At 43.8% G+C, this 20,543-nt stretch overlaps 1 protein-coding gene across 1 annotated transcript in view; it reads left to right on the top strand.

The window, feature by feature from the left end:
• Nucleotides 1-20,543, top strand: part of KNTC1 (kinetochore associated 1) — a 552,295-nt gene that overhangs the window by 296,304 nt on the left and 235,448 nt on the right. The window lies entirely within an intron of this gene.

Genomic DNA, 20,543 nt, shown 5'->3' with positions numbered 1-20,543 from the left:
CTAAACTGAGAAAAAAAAATTAGGGCTGTTACCCGATTTAAATTTTTGTGTTCGATTAATCGTTTTTTTTTTAATCGATTAATCGACTAATTTCGATTTATTATAACGCACATACAGATCCAACTACTTTTAGCTGATCTCCTTGCAGGCTGATTCCCAGTGCAGTTACCAACTGGAAAAATGGATAGCAGGATACAAAAAACACACAAAGGCAGCGCTCGATGGGAATAGGTGCCCGGAAGCCGGCGTAGAGGTGAGTACCAATCAAAAGAATTTTGATCGATCAAAAAAATTAAAGATTAATCGATGAATTAATAGTTAATTTCCACAGCCCTAAAAAAAATTGTTTTTTTTTTTAAAAATGGGATATTTATTATAGCAAAAAGTAAAAAATATTGTGTTTTTTTTTCAAAATTGTCGCTCTTTTTTTTGTTTATAGCGCAAAAAATAAAAACCGCAGAGGTGATCAAATACCGCCAAAAGAAAGCTCTATTTGTGGGAAAAAAAGGACGTAAATTTTGTTTGGGAGGCACGTCGCACTACCGCGCAATTTTAATTTAAAGCAACGCAGTGCTGAAAGCTGAAATTTTGCCTGGGCAGGAAGGGGGTATACTGTATGTGCCCAGTAAGCAAGTGGTTAAAGAGACTAGATGGAATGTAAAAGTTGCTACCAGTTATGTGATATTTTAGATGTGGCCAGCCTTCTGTTTTAAGCTTTTTTGCTTTCATGCACCTTACAAAAGCTGACTTTATTTAGTACTGTTGTTCTTTTTAAAGACATTTTTATTCAGGCACAAAATAGATCATTTCATACCTGGAAGCAAAAGTATGATTTAATTTAAATGTCATTTTGCAGGACATTAAAATCCGCTAATAAATCGTTTACCTCTGAAACATAGAAAATAGAAACTATAAATGGAGAATTACGTTTTCATTTTTTTGGTGCAAAGTACATATTAGGAGCAAATGCCTCATCTATCTATCTATCCATCCATCTATTTATCTTTGTCTATGTATCTGTCTAGCTATGTGTCATCTCTGTAAATGGATTGACACCTCTAACTAAATCAAATGAGTAACTATTTTTTTACATTAACACATCGAACATTAAAAGAAAGAAAATAGGATTTTTAATACAGCTTACCTGTAAAATCCTTTTCTTGGGAATTCATCATGGGATACAGAGGCTAAATTACTTAATGGGTTATGTAGTCACAACATGTGGTTGGACACTGGCAAATTGGTGATGCACTGCCCATGAAGCAACAACTGCTCTAGTCGAGTGCGCTTTCACCTGAAAAGGAGGGATCTTTTCTAAACCATAGGCCTAAATAATGGCTCTTTGAATCCACTTTGCAATAGTGGATTTTGATGCTGCCTGGCCCTTCTTTGGGCCTTGTGGCAGAATGAATAGACAATCTGTCTTCCTTATCTGAGCCGTAGCTTGCAGATAAACCTTTACCGCTCTTACAACATCTAGAGAGTGTAGACTCTCTTCCTCCGCAGATTGCGGATCTGGAAAAAGACAGTAGGACTACATTTTGGTTCAGATGAAAACCTGAAACCACCTTGGGTAAGAAATTTGGGTGAGGTCGCAGCACCAACCTGTCCTCATGCATAATCATATACGGTTCTTTACACGAAAGAGCTGCCAATTCCGATACCCTCCTAGCTGAGGATATGGCTACAAGAAAAAACAGTTTCTGTGTCAACAGACTTAGAGAAACCTGGTGTAAAGGTTCTAAAGGTAGCTTCTGTAAAACAGACAACACCAAATTCAAATCCCATGGGAACACAGCAGACTTAATCGGCAGATTCAACCGCAGTGCACCCTGAACAAAGGCCCGGACTAGGGAATGAGGGAAAAAAAGTCTTTGAAAAAATACTAACAAAGCCGAGATTTGGCCCTTGATAGTACTCAAGGCCAACTTCATATTTAAGGCCAACTGTAGAAAGGCAATAATCCTATTAATGGCGAACTTTCTAGGATGCCATTTTCTGGGTTCACACCAGGAAATATATGCCTTCCAGATTCTGTAGTAGATGAGCATGGAGGCCTGCTTCCTAGCATTAACCAGAGTGGATAGGACTGGCCCTGAGAGCCCACGTTTTCTCAGAATGTGGGTTGCAACAGCCAGACCGTCGAATTTCGAATTTGTAAGGCAGGATGGAATATTGGAGCCTGCGATAGTCGGTCTGGGCGTAATGGAAGAACCCAAGGTCTTCCTACTGCCATCCTTACAACTCCTGCGTACCAGGGTCTCCTGGGTCAAGCCGGGTGACCAAAATCAGACTTTCCTTCCTTCTTGACTCTAAAGAAATCGTGGGAGAAGCGGAACTGGAGGGAGTGCATAAATCGGGAATAGTGATCCCATTAGATTGTCAAAGCATCTGACATTGCGCATAAGGATCTCTTGTTCTTGACACAAAGCTGTCCAGTTTTGCATTGAACCTGGAAGCCAACAGGTCTACATCTGGAGTTCCCCATTTCTTATGATTTGAAACATGTCGGGGGGTAGAGACCATTCTCCTGGACTCAGTTGCTGGTGGCTTAAAAAAATCCATCTGCCAATTTTCTACCCCTAGAATGAAGACCAAACTTTCAGGGCCAAATGAATTGCCCAAATCTCCAGAATGTTAATGGTTAGGAGATTTCAGCCCCGGACATCTTCCCCTGGGGCTGGCGTCTGTGGTCACCACTTTCCAGGTAAATGGAGTGAAGGATTTTCCTTCTGACAGATTTTGAGGAGCAACCACCAATTGAGGCTCTGGCGAACCACTGAAGATAAGATCATAGGAAGATCCAGTCCCTGAACATCTTTGTTCCAAGCAGACAGAATTTCACCCTGTAACGGTCTTGAGTGAAACTGGGCGAAAGGGACAGCCTCGAATGAGGCTACCATCTTTCCCAATAATCTCATGCATAGACAGACTTCTTTTTGCCTTTACCACTTGGACCAAGTCTCTATGGCTTTTGCATTCGGCTTGGGAAGTAATACCTTGCTTAGGGACGTGTCTATAATCATGCCCAAGTACTCTAGCCTTTTTTGAGGCTGCAAGGAAGATTTTTTCAGATTGAGAACCCAGCCTAGGTACTCTAAATATTCCACTGTGCTGTGCACATTGTGGCCCAAGCGTGCGGCGGACTGATCTATGATTAACAGATCGTCCAGGTAGGCTGTTACTGCTATGCCTCATGCCCTTAGCCTTGCTATGGCCGGGGCCAGTATTTTTGTGAACACTTGAGGTGCTGTAGCTAGCCCGAAAGTAAGGGCCACAAACTGAACGTGGCAATGATCCACCTCAAACCTTAGAAATCTTTGGTGAGCGGGCAATATTGGCACATGTAGATATGCATCTTTGATGTCTATTGATGCCAAGAATTCTCCTCCCTGAAGGGTGGTAACAACTTAACGGACAGACTCCACGCGGAAGGAGTAAATGTTCAGAAACTGATTCAGACTTTTCTGATCTAGGATAGGTCTGAAATTCCTGTTTGGTTTTGGAACCGTAAACAGGTTTGAATAGAATCCTGACCTCTGATCCTCTGGGGCTAACTCTATGATTACCCCTTGGGACAACAGGTGTTCTAAGGCCAACAGTAAAGGCCTTATTTTTTTCTGGATCTTTGGCAATTCTTGATCTCAGAAAACGGGGTGGCGGAAGTTCTCTGAACTCTAGCTTGTAGCCTGAGGACACTGTGGCCATGACCCACTTGTCCTGAACCTCATTCTGCCAGGCGTTTGCAAAATGCAGCAGCCTTCCCCCCACTTGGCCGAGCGGGGGCATCCCTTCATAGGGAAGTTTTGGGGGTCTGTTTAGACCTTGAAGCCCAAGTTCTTTTCTGCTCTTGGGCTTGGCTCTGGGCCTTTCCCCTATTGTTAGACTGGGGCGGCCGTCGCTACTGCCTGGAGACTGAGAGGGACGCTTACTCTTCTTCTTAACCGGCATTAGAGTAGACTTGCCTCCGGTAATGTTTTGGATGTATTTATCCAGGTCATCCCCAAATGGGCGTTCTCCCCCCAAAGGGGAACGCTGCCAAGTATTTATTGCAGGAAGCCTCTGCCTCCCAATGTTCTAGCCAAAGGCACCTGTGCATGTGTACCTACAGGAGATTCAAGTAAGATGCTTGTTGAACAGAGTCCATAATCGCATAAAATTATTTCTTCGCACCCTCTCAGTAAAGTAATACTCTTTTCAGTCCATCTTCAAGGGAGATGGTTGAAGGCAACACACCTGCCTTGGCAATAAAAATAGGCAACACCTGAATCTAAATGAATTCATAGAAGTAATACTACACATATATATACCTTTTAAACCATATGCCTGAACAATAACTTGCCGAATCCACTTGGAAATAGATTTCGATGCTGCCTTTCCCTTCCTGGGCCCTTCCGGCAGCACAAACAAAACATCCGTTTTCCGAATCTGAGCAGTAGCCTTCAGATAAACCTTAACTGCTTTCACTACATCCAAAGAATGTAATGACTTCTCTTCTGCAGAACTAGGTTCTGGAAAACATTAAGGGAGAACCACATTTTGGTTCAAATGAAAACCTGACACCACTTTTGGTAGAAAGGTTGGATGAGGGCGCAACACCACCTTATCCTTATGAATAATTAAATACAGCTCTTTACAAGAAAGAGTGATTTAACTGGTGGATTGATCCGCATTACCCCCTGTATAAAGGGCCGAATCAACAAATGCGTAGCCAGCGGTCTCTGAAACAATACCGACAAGACCGAGACCTGACCTTTGATAGTACTTAAGGCCAGCTTCATTTCCAAGCCCAATTGTAGAAAGGCAAGAATTCTACCTATGTGAAAAAAAAACACTGCGCTAGCGTGAATGTAAAAATTTGAGTGAACACGTGAAACTGTGAATAAGCAGCCAGTACTAATTACTAAATACCACAGTAAACAAGAAACTAAAAACACAAGATAGTACAGCGCTATAAAATAAATGACCACCAAAAAAAGTTCAATTGCAAACTAATAAGGTGAAATACTAAGTGGCAACAAAAAAACTTGAAAAGTTGTTGAGTAGAAAATTGTGTGTATATACGTCCACGTATTAGCGTGCGACGCACATGGAGTAGAGCATACTATAGAGAATTGTATGCAGATAACTGCCCTCTTGTGAATGAATGAGAGAAAGCACGTGTAACGGATTATAAGCAGTAACGGAGGAGAAAAACAAGGAGAGACGCCATACTTATGTCACAAAAATACGTTGCAGTGCATAAATGATCAAATGCATATACAGTCCTGATCAAAAGTTTAAGACCACTTGAAAAATGGCAAAAAAAATAATATTTTACATTGTTGGATCTTAACAAGGTTCCAAGTAGAGCTTCAACATGCAACAAGAAGAAATGAGAGTGAGACAAAACATTTTTTGAGCATTCAATTAATTAAAAATAACGATTAAACTGAAACAGGCCGTTTTTCAGCTGATCAAAAGTTTAGGACCACATGCCTTTAAAAGGCTAAATCTGTGCAAAGATGTGGAATCATTGTCATTTTCTGTCAGGTAGCCACACGTTGTGATGGCAAAGGCAAAAAAACTCCTTTTGAACGTGGTCGGGTTGCTGAACTGCATAAGCAGGGTCTCTCACAGCGCGCCATCGCTGCTGAGGTGGGACGCAGTAAGACAGTCATTTGGAATTTCTTAAATGATCCTTTGGGTTATGGAACAAAAAGATCAAGTGGAAGACCCCAAAAAATGTCACCAGCACTGAGCCGGAGGATCCAATTGGCTGTCCGTCAAGACACTGGACGATCCTCGACCCAAATTAAGGCCCTTACTGGTGCTGACTGCAGCCCCATAACCATCAGACGGCATCTGAGACTGAAGGGCTTCAAAAACAAAAAAAGTCTTCAAAAACCTTGTCTCATTGAACGCCACAGAACAGCTCGTTTGGACTTTGCAAGAGAGCACCAAACATGGGACATTCAAAGGTGGAAGAAAGTTTTATTCTCTGATGAGAAAAAATGTAACCTTGATGGTCCTGATGGTTTCCAACTTTACTGGCATGACAAGCAGATCCCACCTGAGATGTTTTCTACGCGCCACAGTGGAGGGGGCGCCATAATGGTCTGGGTGCTTTTTCCTTCAGTGGAACAATGGAGCTTCAGGAAGTGCAGGGGCGTCAAACAGCCGCTGGCTATGTCCAGATGTTGCAGAGAGCATTCCTCATGACTGAGGGCCCTCGTCTGTGTGGTAACGACTGGGTTTTTACAACAGGACAACGCTACAGTACACAGTGCCCGCAGGACAAGGGACTTCTTCCAGGAGAATAACATCACTCCTGTGGCCCATCCTGCGTGTTCCCCTGATCTAAATTTAATTGAGAACCTTTGGGGATGGATGGCAAGGGAAGTTTACAAAAATGGACAACAGTTCCAGACAGTAGATGGCCTTTGTGCAGCTGTCTTCACCACTTGGAGAAATTTTCCCACTCGCCTCATGGAAACGCTTGCATCAAGCATGCCGAAACAAATTTTTGAAGTGATCAACAATAACGGCGGAGCTACTCATTACTGAGTTCATGTTTGGATGTTGGATTTCTGTTTTGGGGGGGTATAGTTTTTTTTTGGAGGTGTGGTCCTAAACTTTTGATCAGCTGAAAAACAGCCTGTTTCAGTTTATTCGTTGTTTTCATTAAATTGAATGTTCAAAAAATGTTTTGTCTCACTCTCATTTCTTCTTGTTGCATGTTGAAGCTCTACTTGGAACCTTGTTAAGATCCAACAATGTAAAATATGATTTTTGCCATTTTTCAAGTGGTCTTAAACTTTTGATCAGGACTGTACATCATAAAATTAGACATTATGAAATAAGTACATATTCCATTAATTAAGGAGACATACTTAAAAGCATTTAAAAATAGTAAAATCATCCCTAAAACTATAAAAAAAAATATATAAAATAGAGAATAATAAAAAATGGGTAAAAAATTGTAACAAACGGGACAATATCTATGCGTTAAGGAATCGACATTCAACCCGTATGGCATATAGGATTTCATATTGAAAATCTATCGGGTCTCTAGTTTAGAGATGGAATGGACTTTATTAGTGCCCCTCCAGTGTGGGCATAGTTTTTCTATGGGTAGAAAGAGGGTCCCTTTAGTGTTTTTAGCATGATGTTTGGCAAAATGTTTAGACAGATTGTGCTTGGGAAAACCCCTTCCTACATTGCCCACATGTTCGTTCAGTCTAATATTTAGAGCTCTTTTTGTCCGGCCAATATATTGTTTTTTACAGGGACATTGTATGAGATATACCACATGGTCGCTGGAACAGGTAATAAGAGTCAATATTATATGTTTTTTGAGTCTGAGTCGACTGAAATGACACAAGTTTACGCCCCTGAAATGCATTTATCTTGCAAATATTACACCTACGACAGGGGTAAACCCCCTTCATATCTTGAAAGAAATGTATAACATTAGGGGGAACGATCACATTGGGAGCGATCTTTAGGCGCAATGAAGGTGCACCCCTAAAAATCACTGATGGTTTATCAGGGATAATAGGGCCTAGAATACGGTCATTCTTGAGGATACTCCAGTGCTTTTTTTAAATCTTCACCGAAAAATGTTGGTCTGAGTACCCGGTGATCATAGCAAAACCAAAAAAATCATTATTATTGATCATGGTTTGTTTTGAGCCAGAAGTTGCCCCCTGTCTAAAGTGCTAACAAGCCTCTTTATAGCCCTTGTCCAAGAATCTCATTTTTAAGGTTTGGGCCTGTTGATGATAATCATCGAATGAGGTGCAATTGCGTCTGATTCTTTAAAACTGTCTCTCTTTCTACCCATAGAAAAACTATGCCCACACTGGAGGGGCACTAATAAAGTCCGCCGTTATATCTCTAAACTAGAGACCCGATGGATTTTCAATATGAAATCCTATATGCCATACGGGTTAAATGTCGATTGGGACATCAATTGTTTCCTTAACCTCTTTACCACCGCGCTATAGACAAAACACATCTACAGCGCGGTGGAGTTATTCTGGGAGGACGTCCCAGGGACGTCCTCCCAGAATCCTCCTCTCGCGCGCCCCCTGGAGCGATCACTTGTAAACAAACCGGCGTCGGTTCCTCCCTCTCCTCTCTGTACCGATCGGTACAGTGTGAGAGGAGAGGGGGGAGAGCGGGTGGCAGCAGCAGCTGCTGTGGTGGGATCTGTGACAAATGCAGTCACAGATCCAGCCATCCATCCCTCCCTGTGCAATACCAGCAATACTCTGCGATAACCCCCCCATACTCTGCGATAACCCCCCCACACTCTGCGATAACCCCCCCACACTCTGCGATAACCCCCCCATACTCTGCGATAACCCCCCCCCCCATTCTCTGCAATAACCCCCCATACTCTGCAGTAACCCCCCTCCATACTCTGCAGTAACCCCCCCCCCCCTCCCCATACTCTGCAATAACCCCCCAATACTCTGCAATATGACAGAAACAAGATTTTTTTTTTTTTTTACAGAATTTTCAGTGTTTTTTCTTTTATAGCGCAAAAAATAAAAAACCCAGAGGTGATCAAATACCACCAAAAGAAAGCTCTATTTGTGGGAAAAAAAGGACAAAAATTTCAGATGGGCACAATGTTGTATGACTGAGTAATTGTCATTCAAATTGTGAGAGCACCGAAAGCTGAAAATTGATCTGGTTAGGAAGGGGGTTTAGGTGCCCAGTGGTCAAGTGGTTAATAACGCATAGATATTGTCCCGTTTTTAACAATTGTTTACCCATTTTTTATTATTCTCTATTTTTTACAGTTTTAGGGATGATTTTACTATTTTTAAATGCTTTTAAGTATGTCTCCTTAATTAATGGAATATGTACTTATTTCATAATGTCTAATTTTATGATGTATATGCATTTGATCATTTATGCACTGCAACGTATGCTTATTATCCGTTACACGTGCTTTCTCTCATTCATCCACAAGATGGCGGTTAACTGCATACAATCCTCTATAGTCTGCTCTACTCCATGTGCGTCGCACGCTAATACGTGGACGCTTCGTTACTTTTTCCCACTGTCCCTGTCTATTTGCCCTTACCTATCGTGGCGGCTAGGGCTACATAAGGAACATGTTGATGATGATGTTGATGACGTACGCCCAGCAGCCTATCCCCGAAGATGTCCTACTTGTGACGAAACGCGTAGGTGTGGCTTAGCTGGGTGACGTCATCACGCTATACGGAGACACGTGACAACGGCGTTTGAAGCAGACGGAGGAGGATTCGAGGAGACGCCATCCTCTTTAACTTGATTTTATCTCTTATGCGCTGCATTACTCATCAAGAATTCTACCTATGACATACTTTCTAGGATGCCAACCCGTGGCTTCGCACCAAAACACATATGCCTTCCATACTCTATAATATATGACTCCTGGAAGCCGGCTTCCTTGTGTTAATCAGGGTAGAAGCTACCAATCCAGAAATCCCCCGATTCCTTTGCATGTGGGATTCAATAGCCAAACCGTTAAGTTTAGAGATTGTAAGGAAGGGTGACATATTGGACCCTGCAAGAGCAGGTCTGGATGAGATGGAAGGGTCCATGGATCTCCTACAGCCATCTTTACAATTTCTGCGTACCAGGACCTTCTGGGCCATGCCGGGGCTACCAGAACCACCGGCTTTCCTTCCACCTTGACCCTGCAAAGAAGTCGCGGTAACAGCTGAACTGGGGAGACCGCAAAGATCAGTGAAAACGGATTCCAAGGAGTTACCAATGCATACGTTGACACAAAGTTGTTCACCTTGTTGAACCTGGACGCCCGCAGATCTACGTTCGGGGTCCCCCATCTCTGACATATGGTGAGGAAGATGAGGTGAAGAGACCACTCCCCCAGGGACAACTGCTGGCGACTCAAGAAGTCCGCCTGCCAATGCTCTATATCTGGAATGAAGACAACAGATATGCAAGGAAAATGCCTCTCTGCCCATGCCAGGATCTGGTTCACCTCTCTCTGGGCTGTGTGACTCCTGGTGCCCCCTTGGTGATTGATATAGGCCACTGCTCTGGCATTGTCCGACTTAATCCTGAAAGGGTAACCCTTCAACCTGCACGTCCAGGCCCTCAGAGCCAAGCGTACCATGCAGATCTCTAGGCTGTTGATGGGTAAAGTCTTCTCTGCTTCGGACCAACTGCCCTGAACAGTCCTCTCTCCCATGACTGCTCCCAAACCTGAAAGGCTGGCATCTGTTGTTACCGCCTTCCAAATAACCGGAATGAAAGACTTCCCCTTGTGCAGATTTCTGGGCATCCACCACCAACTGAGGCTCTGACGCACCCTTGGGGTGAGACACATTGGGAAGTCTAGAGCTTGAATCTTCTTGTTCTAGGCGGAGAGGATACTGTTTTGCAACAGTCTTGAGAGAAATTGGGCATATGGAACAGCTTTAAATGAAGCCACCATCTTCCCTAACAACCTCATGCAAAGGCGAATGGAGGGAGCTTTCATCATCTTGATCACCTGGACCAGTTCTCTTATAGAGCTGACCTTGGCCTGGGCCAAAAATACTTTTCTCTGGTCTATATCTATAACCAGACCTAATTACTTCAGCCTCTTCACTGGTCGTAGGGATGATTTCTCTAGATTGAGAATCCAACCCAAGTACTCCAGGTACTTGACTGTGCTAAGCACACCCTGGTTCAAGCGGGCTACCGACTGATCTACCAGCAGAAGATCGTCCAGGTATGCTATTACTGTTCTACCCTAAGCCCGGCTAGGAGTGGGACCAGAACCTTTAACACCCATGGTGCAGTAGCTAGACCCAAGGGCAAGGCTACAAACTGATAATGTTGCTGCTCTACTTTGAACCGCAGGAATCCCTGGTGAGCTGGGAAAATAGGCACATGCAGATATGCATCTTTGAGGGTAGAGACTACCGACCGGATAGACTCCAAGCGAAAAGAGCGGATATTTAGGAATTGATTTAGACCTTTGAGTTCTAGTATAGGTCTGACATCCCCATTTGGCTTTGGCACCGTGAATAGATTTTAATTAAACCCCAACTCGTGCTCCTTCGCGGGAATCTTTATGATCACCCCATGAGACAACAACCGGTCTAATGCCAGAGAGAGAGAGACCTTCTCTTTACTGGATCTTTGGGAACGCTTGGAGGCCGTCGTGACTGCCTAGAGGATGGTGTCCCTGGCGCTAGATAGGAAGACCATTTGAAAGAAGGACACCTACTCCTTCTTTTAACTGGTAAAAGAGTACTCTTTCCACTAGAAATCTCTTGGATGTATTTGTCCAAATCATTTTGAACAATCGTTCTCTGTGAAACGAAAAACAAGCCAAAAGCTTCTTGCATGGTGCCTCGGCTGACCAATTTTTCTGCCACAGGATTTTACGCATATGCACCAACAGGAGCGTAAGGCGCAAGGCCTGATGAATATAAACCTTAATAGCGTCAAATGCAGAACATAACGCCCTTGGCAGATCGGCTAAGTCTCTGTGTTGCCGAGTAGGAACAAACCTAAGTACCGGCTTTAGTTGATCTCTTGGGGATTGACAAATGCCTACCACTGCCACTGCAGGCTGAGCTACAGCACCTGCCACAGAGAAAGGTTTTCAGCAAAGATTCCAGCCCTTTATCTGTTGGCTCTTTGAACATCTGAACATTGTCCCCCGGACAAGTTAGACTTTTATTCACACAGGAGATGGCAGCGTCAACTGCTGGCACACTCCACCTTTTGGTGATTTTCTCTTCCATGGGATAAAGAACAGAGAATTTCTTAGGAGGAAGAAAAAGCTTCTCTGGATCATCCCAGTTCTCATATAAGCTGTTCCAATAAAAGATGGACAGGAAAGGCATGCATGGCCTGCGGGGCTTTTAAATAACCCAAGGAAGAAATAGGCCTTTCAGCCTATTCTGTTAAGGGCAACTTAAAGTGGAAGTAAACCCTCATAACATTTTTTTATTTTTTTTAAACCCTGCAAGAGAAAGTCATAATGAGCTAGTATGCATAGCATACATCACTCGCGCGTGGGACCGGCCGATCCTTGCGCATGCGTGGTAAATTCGGGTTTAATGCTGAATTTTCATTCACAAAAACGGTAGGCTCAGTGCACCTGCGCCGTAGACATTGGTGCCCGTTTTTGTGAAAATATCTCCTTAACCATGTAGGATGGAGATAAACCTTCCAGGACCCCCGAAGGGGGGTAGGAAAGAAGCGTGCATAGCTATGCTGAAATCGGGAGGGTGCTGCTGCCGAGGGAGGAGAGACAGCATCCACAGCCTGCTGTACCACCAAAAATCCTCTGCTTAACATCCCCAAAATGGCTAGACTGTACCCAGGAGGAAGCCTGCAGACATGCTTGCTGACCCAGCGACACCCTGAAGATATGGACCAGGTATGTTGCTTTCACACCCTCTAGTGGTGAAAAATAGGCATGACACTTTACTAAAAAGAAGAAATCCATAAGTTCCTTAGGAATCTTCACTTACCTCTCCCGCCGCAGGATTCTGCTGATAAAAACAGTCGGACCCAATCTTCACCCATCACAGCGGGCTATGCCAATGACCTTCAGAAACCAGGTTCCTTTAATAAGGCTTCCACTCCCCTAGACCTGTATCGCACCCAGCCAGAACAAAAACTTTGGTATCTGGTACATAACCAAAGCACTGGTATCCTGGGTCCAGCTCTTTTTAAGAGAAGAGTTAAAGGAAAAACCTCGCTCTTCCTTTCCGAGGCCCGGGTACCATCCACTTTGGCCTTCATGGCACTTTAGATGGGTCCGGTTTGAAAAGCTTGCTTGATCCCAGAGGATCCTCCAGCAGAGCTCATCAAATCACTTCTGTAACAGGGACCAACACCTTAGACACTGGTGGAAAAACTAAGGTAATCCCTGTATGGGAGGGGTTATATAGAGGAGGGGACTTCCTGTCTTGGGTGTGCCAGTGTCGATCACCTGAAGGTGGCCTATATACCCACATAGTTATTGCTATGCAGCTCTGTGTTCCGTGATGTACGAAAAATAAAGTTGTATCCCTATTGTGGGGTCACCAGTATGGTATTTGTAAATTGAAATCATATCCCCTCTCTGAGAAATACGTTTTTATTTTGAAATAGAAAAGAAAAGAGTCAGAGTACAGAATACAACCAGGGTACATGAGTACCGCACACAGACACATAGTCAAAACCTGACAATACATACTCTGAAAATAAGCAACTTTTTATCTTATAACTAAAGATAGCACAGGGCACATCACACCTAGGATATTGCCAGCTACTAACTAATACTAAGAAGAAAATTAGAGAAAAGGCAAAGAAAAAAAAAGGGAAGGAAGAGAGAGAAAGAGAAAAAAAAAAGGGGGAAGGGATAAAAATAAAAAAAAGGAAAGGGGGGGAGGGGATAGGGGGGAAAGCTGACACTGTGCAAAACGGCCCATCTTAAATTACCAGGGAGAGTGGAAAAGAAAGGACCAGAGTCACAATGGCAATCTCATCTCATTTCTAATTGCAGGTATTGGTCCGAATGCCTAAACGCCACCCAAGGTGACCACATCGGGTTAAATTTTTTAGTCGATTCCCTGGCGATAGCTACAGTTTCCTCCATTTCGTAGATCTTTTCTATGGCGCTGAGCCATTCGGGGATAGGAGTATCCCTCGATTTCCAGTGTCTGGGGATCAAAACTTTCGCTGCCTTCAGCAGATGTCTAGTGAGTGATTTTTTATAATGCTGCCATGAGCAGTCTGCAATATGTAGTAGGCAACATGCAGAAGTGAGAGAGATTGTAGTATCCGCAATGACCCTGATCAACTCGACCACCTTATCCCAAAAGGGTCTCAGACGAGGGCACTCCCACCAAATATGGATAGTAGTTCCCTGGTCTTGCTCACATCTCAAGCAAAGATCTGATGTCAACGGGTACCATTTTTTAATCTTATCCGGCGTGGCATCAGTGGCATCTCCAGCTTTCATATTTAGGGGGGGCACATGGGGGGACAGGGACAAAAGTAGGGGGGCCAACTATAAAATGCAATTATATATATATTAGTGCTGTCAGTTAAACGCGCTATTAACGGTGTTAACGCAAACCCATGTTAACGCCGTCAATTTTTTTATCGCGCGTTTAACGTGGCGGCGTTCGGGGGTTATACCGGGATGATGCCTGCAGCCGCAGGCATCATCCCGGTACCGTTGTTTAGAGCGGGCGATCGCCTATCCAAACATAACAACCGATGCGGCTAAAAGCCGCTCGGTTGTTATGCCGGAGGAGCGGGAGGGGACATCCCCCCCCCTCCCGCCGCCTTTCACCGCTCTGACCGGGCCTCCCGTCCCACCGGGAGACCCGATCCTAGATCCGCCGCCTTCTGTGTCCAGGTTGGAGACTGACACTAAGCCGTAAGCGGCTTTGATTCAGTCTCCGCATTGAAACCACGGAAGCGGCGTCATGACGTCACTTCCGGGTTTCTCGGCTGCCAATGGCGCCGGATTTAAAAAAGTACACAGTATTCAGAATCGCCGTTTTCGGCGATCTGAATACTTTGAAGTGCAAAGGAGGGCTCGGAGGTCTTTTAGACCCCCGATCCCTCCATAAAGAGTACCTGTCACCACCTATTGCTGTCACAAGGGATGTTTACATTCCTTGTGACAGCAATAAAAGTGATCAAAATTTAAAAAAATAAAAAAACAATTTAATATTATAAAAAAAATAAAAATAAATAAGAAAACAAAAAAAAAATGTTTTAAAGGGTGAACCTCCTTAATCGCGCGATTAATCGTGAGTTAACTATGACATTAATGCGATTAATCGCGATTAAAAATTATAATCGCTTGACAGCACTAATATATATATATATATATATATATATATATATATATATATATATATATATATATATATATATATATATATATATATATATCCTGGGGCCCTTTATCCCACTATGGGCCCTTTCACATGTTCTGCAGTGAGCTCCCTTCCTACTATACTGGGGACCCCCAGGGTGGCAGAAAACAAGAGATGTCACCAGCACACCAAGAAAATATAAGGGTCCAAAGCAGTGGGAGAACTATCAGGGTTGCAAAGGTTGTCTTGCCACCGGGCCCTGGTGTTCTGCCACTCTAGGGTTCCCCAGCTGTCCTGTCCCTGCTATTTACAGAGCTGGTCTGGCGTCTGTCTCCTTGGCAGCGGCGGCAGTCTATTAGGATCTAGTGCTGGTGACATTATGGGTGCATGCAGGGGAAGGCTGGCACTATTGGTTATAGAGAGCCGAGCCCCCAGCTGGTCACCTAGCAGCAGTAATGCTGTATAACCTTCTCTGTTGACATGCTGATCGGCATGTGATCCAGGTGATGCTCCCAATCAGATCTAATAAACACAGTATTTATTAGCATCGAGTACAACCACATAAATATAATCAACCGTATGATCAGCAGCCATGTGGGCTCTATGCCTGTAAAGTGTGGTCTTTGATCAATAAAATCACTGATATTTATGACTAGGATTTGACTAAGAGCATCACCTGGATTGCATCCCGATCAGCATGTCAGAGAAGGGTCCACTGCTGCTAAGCAACCTGCAGGGAGCTCAACTGTCTACAACCAATAGAGATGGGCTCGGGTGTGTTTGAAATCCCACATGCCCAATCCCGCCAGGAAGCCGACACTCCACAGTGCTAATCAATGTATGGGCTGCCTAAGAGCTAAGACCAGCCATAGACAGTTTAAATCTCAGCTGGTTCAGCAGGAACTGGCTGAGATTTGAACCATTAATGAGCAGATTCTCTTATAATTATCACTAGTGGTTGCTGTATAGCCACTGGTGATAATCACTGTTTGTCGGGAGAATATAATTGCTGGGCAGGAGGGATATTCCCCTGTCACCACTGTCTGTTGATGGGGGAATCATGCAAGTTTCTTTCCTGCAATCTGTGGATGCAGGAAAGAAAATTGCACCGTATATTATCTGCCTAACTGAAAGTGAAAGTAAATTGTGAATGTTTTGAAAGAACAGGAGAGGGGGAGGGAGACAGATCGGGGGGACAGAAGGGATGGAGATAATGTAGTTCAGTGATTACAGTGTACTGCAGTCTGCAGTGCACACACTTAAACACGGCCCAGGCTAGAATATCTGGTTGTGTGAGCGCTCGCATTATGCAGTGTCGGCGAGCACAGGGAGGGGGAGCAAAATACAAAAATTGCAAAAAAATAAAAATAATTATTTTTTTTGGGGGGGGCACATGGTGGGGCACAGCATGATGTTGGGGGGGTCAGGGCCCCCTCTTGCCCCCCCTAGGGACGCCTCTGCGTGGCATACCATTGTGTTAAAAGCTTATGAGATGTTTCCTGTATTTTTGTGCCAATGGAACACTTATGGGCGAAAACACAGGCACGTTTCCACTGCTTCTCAGTAATCCTTATTTTCAGGGCCTTCTCCCATTGTACTCGTATTCCAGATGCTATATTCCCCCTGTCTAGTTGAAGCCATGAGTACGCCAGTGAGGTGGCTCTAGGTACCGGAGCTCCAGCCAGGCAGGTTTGTTCAAAAGGAGTTATCGATCTAAAGAACTGTTTTTTTTTATCTGGGAGACCTGTGTGTAATTAGCAGCTGGCTGCAGCTGGCGGTAGGTCCTAAATGAAAGTGGATTCTGAGAGTCCAGTTCTCGTTTTAAGGACTCAAAATGTTTTAGTGTGTTATCTTCTACACAATGTATCATTAAAAGGGGTGTTAAATGGTCAGTGGGTGCAGAAACGTGCAGATCCATCCCGGGCAAAAAGTCTGGGTTTCGGATAATGGGGGTAAGCGGGCCGGGAGATGAGGACAATTTATGATACTTCATGATCGTGTGAAAAACTCTAAGCGTAGTCCCCACCAAAGGATGCTGCCGCAGGCTCTGCAGCAACTTCGCCCATGGGATCCAGGGTAGGAATCTAAGATGAAATGTGGAGGACGCTTCCTCCAGTGTGACGCAATCTTTCTGTCCCCTGTGACAATTCCAGTCCAAAATTCTAGCTATATGTATCCCCGGAATGATGACGTTTAAAATCAGGTAGACCTATACCCCCCCTCTTCCTTAGGTTTTGTAAGCGTATCCAGCTTTATCCTAGGTTTTTGTCCCTTCCAAATAAACGTGCGTATAATAGATTGAAGTCGTTAAAAGAAAAAACCTGGGAGTGGAATGGGTAGGGTATGGAAGTGATATAAAATTCTAGGTAAAATTACCATCTTCAGGATAGCAGCTCTGCCAAACCAGGAGAAGGGTCTAGAGATCCAACCTTTAAAATCTACTTGAATTTTGTTTAACAAAGGGGGAAAATTAATGTTATAAATATCCCTAAATCTTGCCGCAAGTTTTATTCCTAGATAGGTGATAGATGAGGTTACCCACTTAAACAAACTGGAGCCACGTGCGCTTTTTAAGGCGTCAGTGGGCAATGTGAGATTAAGATCTTTTGACTTAGAATAATTGATTTTCATATTGGAAATATGGCTAAACATTTTAAAGGCTTTGGAGAGGTTCGGGATTGAGACCAGGGGCCGTGTTTGAAAAAATAAAAGATCATCCGCATATGCTGCTATTTTGTATTCTCGCTCCCCTATCAAAAAGCCTTGTATTTCTGAATTTGCATTAACAGTGCAAATAAAAGGTTCTAATGATAGAATAAATAAAAGAGGGGAAAGAGGACATCCCTGCCTTTTACCATTATTTATGTTCAGCTGAGCCCGTGGTTTGTAATATAAAGCGGCTATCCACGCCATCATGTGCGGTCCTAGCCCTATATGTCTACAAGTAGCAAACAGATAGTCCCAAGACACACAATGAAAAGCCTTCTCCGCATCAGTTGATAGGAGAAGGCTCTCGATTCCCCGGGTATGTGCGTAATGAACCAAATTAAGGGCTTTTATGACATTGTCCCGCGCTTCCCTCCCCGGCATGAATCCTACTTGCTTTGGACCTATAAGTTTTGGAAGGAAGGATGTCAGTCTGGCCGCCAGTATTTTAGCCAGTATTTATAGGTCAAGATTCAGCAATGAGATCGGCCTATAACTTGTACAGTCAGTGAGGTCTTTGGCTGGTTTAGGAATCAAGGTTACATATGCCGTCGTAAAGGAGGTCGAGGCTGATGATGAGGTACGTATATATTCTAGAGCTCGGAGTAGGGGGGTTTTCAGCATATCTATAAAGGTTTTATAGTAATGAGCCGTAAACCCGTCCGGGCCTGGGCTCTTGCCCGATTTTAAAGTCCTTATTGCCCCAAGCAATTCTTCGGAAATCGGCGATTCCAAAGAATCACTCTCAGCCGAAGATGAGGTAGGCATACCACTCTTCTCAATATATTCTCGCAAGACGGATTCTCTATTTCCCCCAACCTCCGCGGGTTTATGTGCCGCAGGGAGGTTGTACAGCTTTGTATAAAAGGCATGGAATTGTGACGCGATCTGGTCCGTTTTTTGTACAAGTTGGCCCTCCGGGGTCTTAATAGACAAAATAGAATGCGCATGGGTGATTGATTTAAGGGCTTTTGCAAGGAATTTGCCACATTTATATCCATGTTCATAGTGAAAGCCTTTCTTAAAATAGAGAATATGTCTTGCTTTAAGATTGAGTATAGAGTTGAGTTTTTCCCGAGTCTTTGACAATTCCACCAATTGCGTTTCCATAAGTGACTGTTTATGTTGACTTTACAAAAACGCTATTTTTTTCCGCCAGTGCCAAGATCACTTTTTCAGCTTCTCTTTTCTTAATGGAACCAAGGCGCATAAGTTCGCCCTGTAGCACGCTCTTATGGGCCTCCCAGACTGTCAATGGTGACATCTCGTCTGTGTCAAGTTGAAAGTATAATTTAATTGCCTTATGGATTTGTTGACAGGTAGAGGGGTCCGTCAGTAAGGTGGAATTTAGCCGCCAACTGTATGATCTAGGGGGTCTATCTGTTTCTAAAAGGGAGATCGATACCGGACAGTGGTCTGAAAGGGATACTGGCTGTCTGAAGCAATGGAAGGTCACATTGCGAAATAAACACATAGTCTATACGGGAATGCTTTTTATGCAGCGCAGAGTAGTATGTAAAGTCTCTATCCTTTGGGTATACCAGGCGCCAAGCGTCAACCAAGGCCAAAGAATTCAGTTGTGATTTAATTTTCTTTATGATAGCATATGAGATGCTAGACCTGCCATTTGAAGTGTCCAGTAGGGGTGACAGAGGGATATTAAAATCTCCCCCCCCCCCCCAAAATAATGCAACCTGAGGCAAAGCCCTTTAATTCGTCTATTAAATGACGGCAAAATGCAAGATGGCCTGAATTAGGAAAATAAGCATTTGCCAATGTGACCTCTTTATTATGCCACAGTCCCTTTAGGAACAAAAATCGTCCCATGGGGTCTATGTGTTGCTGAACTACTTTAAAATGTGCATTTTTATGCAACAGAATGGACACACCTTTAGACTTAGACTTAGAATTTGGCGCATGGTATACCTCAGGAAAGTGTCTGTTAAATAATCTAGGCACAGACGAGGACTGGAAATGTGTCTCCTGAATGAATACAAAAACAGGTTGAACCTTTTTCAATTCTCTTAAAAAGGCTATCCTCTTTTCTGGAATATTAAGGCCCCTTAGATTATGAGAGATTAGGGTAGGATGTTTGCCCAAAGAAGAATAGGCCATTTTAGCACAATGCCAGCCAACCCGAGGGGAAAGAAGAACAGGGAAGAGCGAAAAGGAGAAAAAAAAAAGAGAGAAAGTTTCCTGAAACTACAGGCAAAATAGGTACACCTAAACTGAACGAGCACTCCTCTGCAGAGGGGCTCCTTATTTGTGTCTGGCCCGTAATACACAGGCAGAGTGAAATAGCCTTGAGTGGTATCCGGAATAGACACAATGTGGGGTGCATGGGAAAAATCCTTGAGATGGTCAAAAAAAACCAAAGTATATTTATTACAAAAAAAACAAAAGTAAGAGACCAGCTACTCCCACCTGCAGCACCCTAATAAAATGGGAGAAAAACAGCAACAAAAAAACACAAACAGCAAACACTGACCCGAAGTCTTGCATAATACCCCAGTCCCTCAAAACAAATGGAAAAAAAAGAAAAAAGGGGGGTAAACAGTCCAGCCCCCGGTCAAATGTCTGCCCCAATGTCCGTGAAAAAAAAAGGGGCAAACCCTCACTTACTATGGTTATATCGTATGAAAACATGAATTGATACGGAAGAACAAAAAGGTAGAAAAAGACAAACCCTGCTTCATCTACGGCATCCCCCAATGGGGGGGAAGAAAAAACAGTAGAGAAAAAAAAATGAAAGGGGGAGTTAGCCCATTATTAAGAGTCCTTGATAAGGGCAGGGAATCTCCTAATTATGTTCTCTTGCCCTCGTGCTTCTGGTCACTGGGGCCAGTCTTTCTGGGCCACCACCCTGAGGCTTTTGAGTTTTCCCCTTCTTCAATGTCTGTTTAGTCAGGGTTGATTGCTGTATAGCTGGTAGGCTAAGAGTGTCTGAGGGGTCTTGTGAGTACCTGAATTCCTTATACCAATCAGGTAGATCCACCAAAGGTAGAT

Source organism: Rana temporaria, chromosome 1 (assembly GCF_905171775.1).
Source record: "Rana temporaria chromosome 1, aRanTem1.1, whole genome shotgun sequence".
Classification (NCBI taxonomy): domain Eukaryota; kingdom Metazoa; phylum Chordata; class Amphibia; order Anura; family Ranidae; genus Rana; species Rana temporaria.
Note: the sequence above shows the minus strand (reverse complement) of the source record. Positions and strands in the feature narration are given on the sequence as shown.